The sequence below is a fragment of the Callospermophilus lateralis genome, chromosome 1 (assembly GCF_048772815.1).
Source record: "Callospermophilus lateralis isolate mCalLat2 chromosome 1, mCalLat2.hap1, whole genome shotgun sequence".
NCBI classification, from domain to species: Eukaryota; Metazoa; Chordata; class Mammalia; order Rodentia; family Sciuridae; genus Callospermophilus; species Callospermophilus lateralis.
Genome location: NC_135305.1, coordinates 100,222,727 through 100,237,614, shown reverse-complemented (window position 1 = coordinate 100,237,614; position 14,888 = coordinate 100,222,727). Strand labels below are relative to the sequence as shown.

The 14,888-nt window shown below is 42.7% G+C and overlaps 1 pseudogene; it reads right to left on the bottom strand.

Moving 5' to 3' along the window:
* Positions 1-11,736: 11,736 nt before the first annotated feature.
* On the bottom strand, positions 11,737-13,324 carry LOC143405955 (cytochrome b-c1 complex subunit 2, mitochondrial-like; annotated as a pseudogene).
* Between the last annotated feature and the right edge of the window lie 1,564 nt (positions 13,325-14,888).

The window sequence follows — 14,888 nt, the reverse complement described above, 5'->3', positions numbered from 1 at the left end:
TATTCATCCCTGAGCCACCCCAGAGAGGGCCAGAGAGGGAGGTAAGGAACAGGTGTTTGGGGGCCAGAGAGGGAGGTAAGGAACAGGTGTTTGGGGGCCCATGCCTGCACTGGAAGGGGCAGGGTGCTAAAGTTTACCACAAAGATGGGATCTGCAAGGGAAGCCCAGAAGCCTCTGCATGTCTCCTTAATGTTCTGACATCTGCCTGCCTGCAGCCTATCTTTCTTGGGACAAGGAGAAGAATGTACTGCTATGAAGGGGTTGTGGTGGACATGGGGACAGTGAGGCTACAACAACATACATGTCAGCACACACTGTGTGCACATAAGCACAAGTACAGAGCAGTATGCACGGGTGCACACACTCACATTCATCCCATGACACCATGAGCTACATAACTGCACTATGAAATTGTGGCTGTGTAGTCATGAATAAAGTGTAGCTTTCCAAACCACCACTGGAATTAGACCTGTCCCTGAAGTAATTTTTCTTATGCCATGGATTGCTGAAATTGCAAATAGTCCCCAAAGATCAATTCTTTCATTCTCTCCATAGATAATGGAGTTTCTACTTATAATGAGCTTCACAACACCCCTCAACCTGGATGATTATAAAGAGCAAGATGCTGACATGCTGTCATGGTGGCTGTGTTGAAGAAACAGGTACAGAATGTGGTGCCTGAGAATATTGGCTTTCATACATTTTTAACTGTGACTCTGGCTTGGTTGTCAGGCAGGAGAGGGGAGGCCTAAGATGGAGCACCCTGGGCTACAGCACAGCTGAACCTTTGGAAAAACATTTGTGAAACTGGCCTTCTGGTTCCTTAGAAGATCTTATGTGTGCTTTGGAATGGGGCCGCTTGGACTTCTAGCACTGGGGCCAGGGAGAGCAGAGATGGAAGGAAAGAGCTGGGCAGAGAGAGAGAGAGAGAGACAGAGAGACAGAGATCCAGAGAAAGAGAGATATGGAGAGAGAGACATGGACAGAGGGGAAGAGAGATGCAGAAGGAGGGACAGATACAGAAAGAGAGACAGAGAGGCAGGAGAGAGAGAAAAGCTGAGAAAGTGACAGAGGCACTTTGAATTGACAAAAGCCTCGCTGTAGCCCAAGGAAGTTGATTGGAGGGACCTCAAGAGAGGCAGCCCAGTAAGAAAAAGGACTGGGGACTGCATCTTCCACCAACCACTTCCCTGAGAGGCTTAGACTAGAGACAAAGACAAGACCAAAACGCCACCTTCTCTCCAACCTGTTGTTTCAGATTACCCAAAGAGACCACCATTAAATTGGAAGAAGAGTGGTCTTCACAGAGACCAGGAACTGATGACAAGTGTTTTTAGGCTTAGAAACTATGTCTGGGTAGTTCTTCTATGTTCTTTGCACATAGAACAGACCAGACACAAATAAACAAGAAGCCAACTAGATTTGAGACCTTATATTTCCAAAGAAACAAAACCCTAGCCTGCAGAACAAGCTAGTGTTTGCTGTTCCATGAGACAGCCTGTGCCCTGAGTCTGCATCTCAGCAATGGGCTGAGTCTGAACAGACTCTGACCACACCTGTGTTAGTCAGTTTTCCATCACTGTGACAAATACCTGAGATCAACAAAAGGAAGAAATGTTCATTTTGGTTCACAGTTGCAGAGGTTTCATCCATGGTCACCACATTGCCTTTCGGCTTGTGGTGAGGCAGAATATCATGATGGAAGCATGTGGAACAGGAGAGCTGACTAGCTCAAGGGGGCAGGATTGCCAAAGGTGAAAGTCCCAAGGGAGGCCACCTTCTTGGTTAGACACTTGAGCTCTTCCCTGCTTGGTCTCTGGGGGAGGGTTTCAAGTGGGCTCTTCCAACCCCTTTACAAGGAAGCATGTGCCAAGCATCAATCCCATCAATTCAACCCACAGCAAGTTTCACCAAAAATGTACCAGGCACTGACTCAGTAGGAGAGATGAACTGATATCTTTCTTTCCTTCCTGACTTCCTTCTTTCCTTCCTTCCCTCTCTTTCCCTCTTATTTCCTTCCTTGCTCCCCCACATCTTCTCCTCATCCTCCTTCTTATTCTTCATTTTCTCAACTGATCTGACTACCTTGGAAGAGGCAGTCTCGGATAGAGCCCTGGACGTGGAATCATATGACAAATTCTATAAAGAAACAGTATGGACCTTCTCCATCCTGATAGTCTAGGGGAACTATATACAACCCTCCTTCCTGGGAGAATGTGGAGTCAGACAACCTTAACACTAATGCCCAAATTATAGCAGCTCTAAGCCATCCCCCAACTCAGCTCCATGCCCACTCTTCAGGATCTCCCACTAAGAATCATTCACACATGACCAGGAGTCATAGGGCTCTGTTCATTGCCTCTGTCCACAAGTCTCAAGAGGAAGGTCCATTTCCTGCTGCCCCAGAAAACAATTCTTCCAGGGGCTGCACCATTGCTCTCAAAGCATGAAACTCTTGCTATTTGGAAAATAAGAAATATATATATATATATATATATATATATATATATATATATACACATACATACATACATAATATGTATGTATATATATTATGTATGATGAATATATGGAAATGCACACAACACTGATGAAAAAAGGAACGATCTAAATAAATGGAGAGACATTCCAAGTCATTGGCTTGGAGAACTCAATGCAGCTAAGCTGTCAATTCTTTCCAACTCGACTTGAAGTTTCAGCACAACCGCATTAAAAATCCTAGCACACTGTGTGGTAGATATTAACAGATATTGACAAACTGATTCTAAAACTGATAAGGGAATACAAAGGATCTAGAATATCTAACAAAATACTGAAGAAGAAAGTTGGAAGACTTGCATTTCCCTATTTCAAAATTAATATGAAACCACAATAAGGAAGACAGTGCAGTTTGGCAAAAGAATAGACTCATTGATCAATGGAACAAAGTAGCAAGAACAAATATAGATCTGCACAGATATAGTCTATTGTCTCTGTCAAAGATGCAAAGGCAATTCAATGGCAAAAGGGTAGACTCCTCAATAAATTTTGCTAGAAAAATTGAAAGTTCAAATATGAAAAAAAGGCTACACACCTCTCTCTTTACAAAAATTAACTCAAAGCATATTAGAGATCTAAATATGAAGTTTGAACTATAAGACTTATAAGGAAATTTTCATGATGTTGGGTTTGATTTTAAAAACAATACCAAAGCAAGATCAATGAAGAAAAAATTAATAATTCTGACTCTATTAAAATTAAAAGTGCTCAGTGAAATAACTGTTGAGAGGATGCAAAGAAACCATAATCTGTGGGAAAATATTTGTAAATCACATATCTGCTAAAGCACTTGTGTCCAAAATATGCAAAAAAAAAAACTCTTCAAACTCAGCGGTGATAAACCAAACACTGAATTAAAATTAGGCAAAAAATCTGAACAGACACCACTCCAAACATGATATACATATGGAAAATAAGCATATGAAAAGATGCTCAACATCATTCACCATTAGGCAGATGCAAATTAAAATCCCAAGAATAGAACAAAAATATTTGAAGGGCTAAAATCCAAAAACCCTACAATACCAATTGCTGGCAGGGATGCAGAACAATGGGCGTACTTAATGCAGTGAGGATGTGAAATGATACAGCCATTCTGGAACAGTGTGGCAGTTTCAGAAAATGTTAAACACAGTCTTTACCAAGTGATCCAACAGTCACACTCCTAGAAATTTTCCCAATTTGAAAATGTATATTTATATAAAAAACAAAAATCTGCCCAGAAACATTTATAGCAGCTTTATCCATCATCTTCAAAACCTGGAAGCAACTAAGATTCCCTTCAATAGGTGAATGGTCAAAGTGTGATACATTCAGTATGAAATACTATTTCATAATTTCTTTTAAAAATGAGCTGGTAAAAGCTATCTGCTAAACCCAAGGCCAGCATCATTCTAAATGGAGAAAAATTGAAAGCATTCCTGCTAAAAACTAGAATAAGACAAGGATGTCTTCTTTCACCACTTCTATTCAACATCATCCTTGAAACTCTAGTCAGAGCAATTAGACAAAAGAAAGAAATTAAAGGGATACAAATAGGAAAAGAAGAACTCAAACTATGACTATTTGCTGATGATGTGATTCTATATATATAAGATCCAAAAAATCCACCAGAAAACTCCTAGAACTAATAAATGAGTTCAGCAAAGTAGCATAATATAAAATCAATATCCATAAATCAAACACATTCCTATATATCAGCGATGAATACACTGAAAGAGATATTAGAAAAACTACTCCATTTACAATAGCCTCAAAAAATATAAAATACTTGGGAATCAATCTAACAGAAGAGGTGAAAGACTTCCACAATGAAAACTACAGAACACTAAAGAAAGAAACTGAAGAAACCTCAGAAGATGGAAAGATCTCCCATGTTTCTAGGTAGGCAGAATTAATATTGTCAAAATGGCTATACTATCAAAAGCATTATACAGATTTAATGCAATTCCTATTAAAATTCCAATGACATTCTTCATAGAAATAGAAAAAAGCAATCATGAAATTTATTTGGAAAAATAAGAGATGCAGAATAGACAAAGCAATCTTTAGCAAGAAAAGTGAAGCAGGAATCATCACAATACCAGAACTTAAACTATATTACAGAACTATATTAACAAAAACAGCATGGTATTGGCACCAAAATAGACTTGTAGACCAACATTACAGAATAGAGGACCCAGAGACAAATCCACATAAATACAGTTATCTCATACTAGACAAGGGTGCCAAAAACATTCACTGGAGAAAAGATAGCCTCTTCAACAAATGATGCAAAACTGGAGATTCATATGCAGCAAAATGAAATTAAACCTCTATTTCTCACCCTGCACAAAAATCAACTCAAAATGTATCAAAGACTTAGGCACTAGAACAGAGACCCTGTGCCTAATAGAAGAAATAATAGTCCCAAATCTTCCCCATGTCGGCCTACTATCTGACTTCCTTAACAAGACTCCTAAAGCACAAGAAGTAAAATTAAGAATCAATAAATGGGATGAATTCAAATTAAAAAGCTTCTTCTCAATGAAGGAAACAATTAATAACGTGAAAAGAGAACCTACAGATTAGGAGAAAATATTTACCACATGCACCTCCAATAAAGCATTAATCTCTAGGATATATAAATAATTCAAAAAACTTAACACCAAAAGTTTCAAATAATCCAGTCAATAAATGGGCTAAGGAACTGAACAGACACTTCCCAGAAGAAGAAATACGATCAATCAACAAATATATGAAAAAGTGTTTCATATCTTTAGCAATTAGAGAAATGCAAATCTAAGATTTCATCTCACTCTTATCAGAATGGCAATCATCAAGAATAGAGGCAACCACAAATGTTGGTGAGGATGTGGTGAAGAAGGTACAGTCATACATTGCTGGTGGGACTGCGAATTAGTGCAACCAGTCTGGAAAGCAGTATGGATATTCCTCAGGAAACTTGGAATGGAACCACCATGTGCAAGATAAGCACTCTACCACTAAGCCACAACCCCAGTCCCTTAAATGTGAACCTTACACCCAAAATACTCTAAACTGATATCTGGAATGATGTTTGACCAAACAACTGGACACCAAGGCCCAGGCAAGTAGACACAGATAATCAACACACTATCCTTCAGAAGAGGAAGAACAGGGTGGGCAGTGCATGCAAGTGTGGTGGGGGATTCTGTGAGCAAAAGCTCCTGCCAGAGGCAACCAGTGCAGAGCAAGGGACAGGGCAGCCCAAGAGGCTCCTGGCTTGGCTGGCAGGACGCAAAAGTCCAGGCTAAGTCGACCACTGGGGCTGAAGCATGATAACTAGCTGACACTCAAAAACTGTCCCCTATTTGCTCTCTCAGATTAATTAGAAGCACTGAAATCAGAAGAGTCCAGCGCTGGCATTTGAAAATGAATCAATTTCCCAAGGAAGTGCTGTGTAGAGAGCTTACCCGTGACCAGAGAAGCAGCTGCTCCCACTAAAAGGACATAGGCTCTGTCACCAGACAAGCACAGTCAGCAGGGGTTGCTCACTGCAGCCCAGAGCAGGGCATGAGCAGCTGCAATAATTTATCCAATCATTGATGTGCTAGGTTTTCTTTAAATGCAGACAGACATGGGGCTTAGTGGGTCAAAGCAAATGAATAAGAAGCAGAAGGAGTCACCCCACCCGGCCCACTTAACTTCAGAGATATTGGAAGAAGGTGCAGGTGGTGTTCATTCTGGCCTCAGCCTTGCCGTATGACCTCAGAGAAAACACGCTGAGCCTCAATTTTCTCCATAAAATGTACTTGCAGCGAGTTTCATTAAAGACTTCAAAGTCTGGAAGTCATGGTTTAGAAATCCATTTGATGCTTTCAGATCCAGTTCAGAAACTTCTATGAAGTCACCCAGTCTGTCTTGTTCCTATTTTTATGCAACAAACACACACTTTCTTTTTTCTTTTTTTTTAACCTATCCGTGTATCTTTATTCATATTTTGTGTTCTTTCTAAAGATTAACCTTTTAAAAATACCTTAAAATGATGGTATCAAATGCCCAAAATGTGTGGGAGCAAAAACAAAACAAAAACAAAGCTACAGAAAACCATTAGATTCTTTTTACAAAACCGGAGTTATTGATATATACCAAAGCAAATAAGACAGACTTAATTATGGTTCCTTGAATGTGAAGTTATTGATATACATGCAGAAAACAAAGAAATAGATGTAAAGGGATGAGATTACAATATTTAAACCTTTGCAATTTAGCATTTATATTGAAATGGTGAGATGAAGATATACAGATCAAGGAAATAACTTGGTTACACAGGCAAGAGCAGAGGCATTATATAAGGTGAGAAGGCACGGGTTTCTGTTTCACCTCTCCCACCAACCAACTGTGTAACTTTGGAAAAGTTACTTCATTTCTCCACACCTCCTTTTTCTTCTATGTAGATGGCACTAAACCCACTTCAAAGAATGTTCATCATCTGCTCAGCATCCCCTTCTGGGTAACCACTCCTCTCCCATCGAGTCCTGGTTGGGCTAACAATCTGTGGTCCTCCTCTAAGGATTTTCAAAATAGAGCTAGTGGGAATACCACCTCTTGTGTTTGGTGGTGGTGAAACACACACTTCCTTCAAGGTTTAAGGAAACACTGGCCTTTAAGATGATATGGACTATTCTTACAGCTCATGTTCAAGACTCACTGTTTAAAAATCCCCAGGATATGGAGGCTATTTGTGTTGGCAATACTGTCTGCCCAGGGTATAGAACATTCAGAGGGGTGGTCAAGGTCATTCTTGCCATGGCCTCAGTCCTGGAAAGAGTAGTGGCTTCAGAAGGTATGGGGATGGCCGTGCAGAGGTCATGGTGACAATGCCAAAGCTGCTCTGGTTTGTGCAGCACTCACAGCCCATAGAGAAGGGTCTCAATGATACTTGTGCACTGACTGATCAGTGTGACTGGAGCCAACCTCAAGCCACAGCTGGTGCAATAGTCAGCCCCAGGCCTGTCTACAATATAGACACAGTTTAACTGTTTGTCTCTGGTCAGGAAGCTGGAAAGTAGAGGCATTAGTTTCTAACACCAGAGGTGGAGCTCAGAACCCTCCAATCCCAACCACCAGGGCCGCCTCCCTGAAAAGGGGCACCTACCCAACTAAGAAACCCTTGATTGCTTTTTTTCTTTGGCAGGTGAGTAGATCAAGCTTTAATGTAGTGGTGCCTCAAAGTTTCTTGGGAAAGAAAAGAGTTAATTCTATCACTGAAATTAGGTTCTGCATGTAGTTATGAATGTCCAGTAAAATCTCTGTCTGTATAGCAACAATTTTAGACCCAGACTTGTTCTAGGAATGAATGAGGCTACCAAAGAGATCCTGTTAAATCACAGGGCCTGTATACAACGCAGAGAGCAAAAGCAGAAGCAGAAGCCAAAGAAGGAACTACAGCAAAGGTGAGGATCTAGAATAATCAGGACCTAGGAGCTCAAAATATTTACCCTCTTCCAAGATTCCCTATAGCCAAAGAGAAAAGAGGAATGTGATCAGTGAAATAATTAAGTTTCTATAAAACCATCACCAACTTCTCAGGAGGATCCTGGCCTCTCCTTGTCCTAGAACAGAGTCTACTCAAGGTGTCTTCCTTAGCAGACCTCATCCACTCCCACCCACAAGTTGACAAGACCCTAGCACCTGGGGTATGTTTCATCACTCCATTAGGGGAGTACCCTGCCTGAGGGTTCACTGTGTGTTCCCAGCACCAGAGATAATTCACGGCCCAGAGAGACTCAGCCCTCAGTCACTGAATGAATAAATGAATGAATGGCCTGGTTTCATCAGCAGGGTGTTCATTGACAGGGAACCCTGTAGCCATCCACAAAATAAACTGCTCTTAGACTCTGGAGACAAGATCTGTATACATCAAAGGCGGTTGATAATCAGAAATGAAGGGAGGGATAACAACCACGATGGAGCTTCAAAGAAGCACACAGGTCACCTCCTACAGTGGGACAAGGCTGACCTGGGGACCTGGGGGCTGTGCTGAGCCTGGACCTTAGGCAGAGGGAGGAGAGACAGAATTCAGGGAGAAAGACTCCTCAACAAAAAGGTCCAAAAAGGGTCACTAAGGAGTGTGGGGTTGGCCGCCACCATACAAAGAAAGATGTTGTAACAGGGCACACCTACAATTCCAGCTAATAGGTAGGCTGAGGCAAGAGGATTATAAATTCAAGGCCACCCTGGGAAAATTAACAAGTCCCTGTCTCAGTGGTAGAGTATTTCCCCACCATGCACAAGGCCCTGGTTTCAATCCCCAGCACTGCAGAAAAGAAAGGAAGGGAGGGAGGAAGGGAGGAAGGGAGGGAGGGAGGAAGGGAGGGAGGGAGGAAGATACTATTGTGATGACAGAACCAGAAGGTGGGAGGGCACACCTGAGCTCTCAAGAAGTAGACCCTTTCCCCAGGCCTCCCCTGTTTATACAGAGCCCTCTTAGGACGGCACGTTCAATGAACACCAGTTTCTTCTGTAAAATAAATACGCAAAGTTGCAAGTGTTCGTGGACCAATACTGAGATAAGGCAGGTCCAGGGGCATAAGGCAGTTAGGGGCCAGGGTGCAGAGGGGTCAGGGTACACTGCAGTGTTGCACACATTTCTGAACAGCACCTTCAAAGAGCAGAGGGAGTACAAATACCTGGGACCAGTTCCAAGAAGGAAAACAAAGATGCCGACTGGGTGATGGGAGAATGTGGGAGGAGGTGAGCCCAACAGAAAAAAAATCCCCTAAGGGGTGGGCAACGAGGTAGATCAGGCAACACATCTATTCCAAACCTCTGAGGAAGTGAAAAGCAATTTGTATGGTGCATCCCAAAAGGCAGAAGCTGCAAGGAGGAGATTGAAGGAAGAGATAAATAATTTTTTTTTAAACAGCCAGAACTGCCCAGATATAAGAAAGCTTGATCCACAGAGGAATTCATTCACTCAATTCAATTCATCACTCATATGTTTAGTAACTATTTATTAGCCATATTTCAGGCACTGGAAAGAGAGTAGTGGGCAACATGAAGGTTATCTCTACTTTCACAGATTTTGTTTTGTTTTAGTGCTGGGGCTTGAACTCAGGACCTCACACACACTAAGCATGCACTGTGCTACTGAGCTACACCCCTAGCCTCACAGAGTTTAATTACTAAGGGATGGTGGACCTTTTATAAATAGTGAAGTGTCGCCAGAGGTGGTCTTCAGTGGACATTTCAAGCAGGCAAGTGTTAGGTAATTTGGGACAGAGCTCTTCAGAGAGTGGATATTTCAGTCAAATCCACTTGAAGTCATAAGATTTTTTTAATAATTTACTTTGCCTACTTTAGTCTTAACTATGAATCTCAAATTGAAATGTTCTGAAATTGCCTCTTGAAAGAGCCTCCCTCTGAAAATGTGAAGGTAGAAAAAGCAATTTCCTTTGCTTGGGTCTACACTGGTCTTTGGGGACTCAAGTCTGACTTACATGCTAATGGAAGTTAATTGGACCAGGAGCCAGAGTCCCGTGCACAGGGCCCCAGACTCTATTTGGGGTTGCTCATCTCAAAAGAGGAAAGGGAAAATGATCCTGAACCAAATCACTTTCAAGATCTCCCAAGAGACATGGACAGACAGTTGGTCCAGATCTCAGAGGGTCCTGCCCACTGGAGCCCACATATCCCTTCCCATCTTCTTGGGCAGACATCCCCAAATTCCCCAGTGGTGGAGCCAAGTCAAAGAGATGGCCATGAACCACACCTGCTTGGCTTCCAAGATGGAACACCACAGTCAGGCAAGGAAGAGTCACTTCTAGGTTTATCATCAGGCTTCGATTTCCCTAAAATTTCTTCCAAATTCTCTCTTTCTTCTTGTTTTTTTTTTTTTTAAGTTCAGGGCCTAAATTCTTTCTCCTCTTCAGTTAACCCAACACCTGCCAATCTCCTACTCGAAGGAAGCCATGAGCCAGGTTCTGAAAACCCAGAGGTTAAGTTGCTGCAAGATAGAGATATTAGAATTCTCCTGGTATGTAGGGCTGGGGATATAGCTCCATTGGTAGACTGCTTGCTTCGCATGCAGAAGGCCATGGGTCTAATGCCCAGCACCACAAAAAAAAAAAAAAAAAGAATTCTTCTGGTATGTTCACTTATGACTCCCCATATTTCAGGAGATACAATGGGGGACCTCAGTCTGTAAGATCCAAATGGAACTCTCCATCCTGGCAGCAGAGGCAGAAAGGGGAAAACCATAAAAACCCAGCTCTCCATGTACAACCTCAAGAATGGAATCCTAACTAGAATAAGGTTATACTCTATGTATTCATAATATGTCAAAATACACTCTACTGTCATGGATATCTAAGAAGAAAAAAAATTTAAAGCCAGGTCTGTCTTTTGACAAGGGAAGAGTCCTTCTTGTCCTATTTTGCCAGATACTCATGAGAGTTTAATGCAGAGATCTTTGTGGAGGGGACTTTTGGGTGGGTAGCAGATATGAAGAAGGTGACTCTGCTAGGCGTGGGAAAGTTTGTTGTACCCAATGGCTCCCTCACTGTCCCGGGTTCTCCAGAGCCAGGGAGATAAATCTTGTTGTTAGTCTGAACAACTGCTGATGACCCTTCCCCATTCTTGGTCCGTCTCACTATCCACCCCCAGGGAGAAGGGTTCCATCCCACTGTCCAGATCCAGGCATTGACAAGGCCATGGCAGATTCTTATTGTCCTTATTGTGGTTTGGATGTCCCACAAAGGCCCATGGTCTAAAGGCTTGGTCTCCACCCTGTGGTACTGTATTGGGAGATGGTGGAAGCTTTAGGAAGTGGAGCCTAGTGGGAGGGAGTTAGGTCCCTGGGGCTGTGCTTTTGAAAGAGATATTGAGGCCACAGTCTTTTTTTCTCCCTCTTTGCTTCCTGGCTACTATGAGGTACAGCCACAATGTACTGTTCTGCTACACTCTGAAATAATGTGGCCAATGACCATGGACTGAAACAATAAGCCAAAATAAAACTTTCCTCCTTTAAGTTCTTAATTTTTTTAACATTTAAGCAGAATGTCTTGTTGACTCTAGGTCACCTGGAAATAATTACCTGCATTTATGTTTTATGATATTTTACCTCATTGAGAAAAAAAAGATAAATTATTACAGACTTTTGACTTTCATGCGTTTGCTGCTTTGGGCTAAGAAAACGTTCTACACGTTCTCTCCCCAGAAATATTTGCTTCAGTGTTACAACTCATCAACAAAAGGTGTATGGACCACATTTCCCCTTGCTGACACCTACTTCTAGCCAGAAACAAACTTCTTTGTAGCATTTATGATATCAGCATCAGCCACTGAGTCAGTTTGCTGAAGGAGGGTGGATGGTGGCATATAAGAACCAGCAACTAGGCCAGGTGCAGTGGGGTATGCCTGTAATCCCAGTGGCTCAGGAGGCTAAGGCAGGAGGATCATGAGTTCAAAGCCAGCCTCAGCAATTTAGCAAATCCCTAAGCAACTTGGTGAGACTCTTAGTCTCTAAATAAAATATAAAAAAGGTATAAGGATGTGGCTCAGTGGTAAAGCACCCCTGGGTCCAATCCCTGGTAACAAAACGAGAGAGAGAGAGAGAGAGAGAGAGAGAACCAGCAGCTAGAGCCTGGGATCCAACATCATCCAGGAAGTCTAATGTCCACTGACATTAGGTATCCAGCTTCCAACTTCTTCTAAGCAGTATGGCCATCTTCATTGGCAAGGTTTCCTTGAGCAATTGTTTTTACTTGGTTATAGGCAGACTTGATAACATCTCCAGCAGCTGCAGCCTTGGAGATTGTGTAAATTCCAAAGTGTCCAGAATCCAAGTAACCGGCATTAAAAGCAGAAACATCAAATGACTGGTGATTTCCTTTGGCAATAGCCTGGTACAGGATGCTAGTGGCATTGCTGCCCCTCTTGACATGTGGTCCAGCATCCCAAGGACATGCTGAAGAACAGTGAATGCATGTGCTGCACTTCCTATGGCAGACTTTCTGCTACAACTCCAGAATGGACAAGACTGTCTCCATTCTGTTCTCAAATTTCACCTCCACAATATTTGGCCTTTGCACCAAATAAATCAAGCCCACCCCTTACACTGAGAAACTGTTCAGCAGCTTGCTTTAAAACAGGATGACTCACACCAAGTCCAATCAAAGTCATTCTTGTGCTTGTAAAATAGCTCTGAATGAAGTAATGTAGCTCTTCTGATGTCCCTTTTCCAATCCTATAGTCAGGACAATACAAAGAATTACCCAAGGCATTCTGGTAAGCCATGGCATGCAAATTTTCACTGTGATAAACTTGTGGATTCTGAAAAGCCACACTTTTGTCAATCCTTAGCTGAGACTGAAGGGCAGCCACTTCCCCAACCCGCTTCTTTGGTGACATTGAGCAGGAACTCCATTAGAATATCGACAGCATCCCACAGGTACCCCTCAGTGTAAGCCATATTTTCCCTTATTGTTCCCACACTTAAATTAGCACCAACTGCTTCAATTCTATAGGTTATCTTGAAGGATAAAACTCCTTTTATAGTTAAACTGGACGCAAGATGTACCAAATGACAGGTTTAAATTGCTGGAGTCCTCACATCTACTCCTTGCTTTCATAAACAACCAATTCTTGATGCAGAAGCATAGTTTCCCAGAGAAGCAATCACCAAACCATTGAGTACTGTGGAAAGTTCAAGGTCCTGAGGATGTAGAGGAACTCTTGCAGGGGCCGGTTGTACCTTTAACTTCAGGGCAACTTTGAGAGAATAAAATCTCAAGAGGGACCCAGCTCTGGTTAGTAGCTTCATGGTTCAAGAGTGCATGGACCCACAGTCACTGCCAGCTTAAAGGAAAACAAGATGGTCTCCTCTTAGTTTGTTGACTTAGGTATTTTGTCACAGTGATAGAAAGCTAACTAACACAGTCCTCCTGGCGTAAAAGTTTGGATTTTATAGGTGGTTTGGAGCTCTGTTTTTTTCGTTATCTTCACATCTTCTGCTCCTTCATCTTATATTCTAGAGGGAGAAATCAGATCATGTCACTGAATGGCCTCAGCCACTCTGCTATGCCTGTCATTTGGCAGGTGGGAGGACCTGTCTCCCCTTTCCAATGTGCTGTTCCACATGACAGCTGCTGGCCAGAGAGCTGCATTTCTCAGGAATGACACATGACCAGGCCAATCACAGCCATCGCAAAGGACCTGCTGAGAATGTTGGGGGGAATGCTGCTCTTGCTTCCAGAAATGGCTAGAGCTGAGAGCCAGGGAAGCTACAGCCTCCTAAGGATAAGGATGAGGGAAAGAGAGGGGGAGGGAAAGGCACATAGAGAGATACAGAGAGAAACAAGGACAGAGAGAGACACACTCACACAGACAAAGCCACAACTGAGACCTCAGCTCTGTGCTGAGCCACTCCTGAGGTCTTCTTAATATTGGGTCTTGAAGTATAAAGCCAATAAATTCCATCACTGTTTTGTTTTTGTTTTGCTTTTTCATAAGCTAGTTTATATCATGAGCAATGAGGCCTTGTGTCCTCCATTCCTCTTTTCTCCATCAAGGCATCTATTGGAGTCCTGGGCTGCCTGTGCTTCCTGTTGCTGTCTCCTACCACTGTGGGCTACAGACTGGATCCAGCTTCAAGATCCTCTAATATTGCCGTAGCTCCCTCTGGCTGCTAGGAGGGAGCAGGCACATCTGTCACCCCATCCCTCATTGAGGAATATGGGTTCAGAGGCACCAAACATGGGTTTTGCCTGGATGAGTCCACTTCTGAACCCTACTCCTCCAGTGGCCCAGCCTGGGAAACCGCATTCCCAGTGGAGGGGAGCAGGGTCAGGAGTATGATGGATACGGGTAGAACCCAGAACTCCAGGCTCTTGACCCAGATGACCACTGGCGTCCTGTGTGGTCAGGGGTTGTTCACCTTGCTCTTTCTCCCAGCTGTAACCTGAGAGCTCTGGAGTCACCAACCCAGGCACCTTCACAGTTGCATCTTCTGATAATTCTTACTCTCATCAACTGAGGCCACAGAGAAACCACATTGGTATTACTGATCAAGATTCTGTCCTGCTCACTGCATGACAGCTGATATTTGGGAGACTGGAGTTAGCGGGAAGGAAATCAGGCTTTATCATGATAAGCTAGCTGATTAGGAAAATGGCCAAACTCTCATCCTAATGGACATTTCAAAGAATTCAGGTACATGAAAGGGTCTTTATAGGAAGGAAAAGGGGGGAGGAATGGGGTAATAAACAGGAGGGCCAGGTGCTGAGTTGCACATCTTCAGGGGCTGCTTTTATTTTAAACATTCCTAGGATTACAAATGACATTTGACCTTGGGCCAGTTCTATAATTCATTATATAAACACATTATT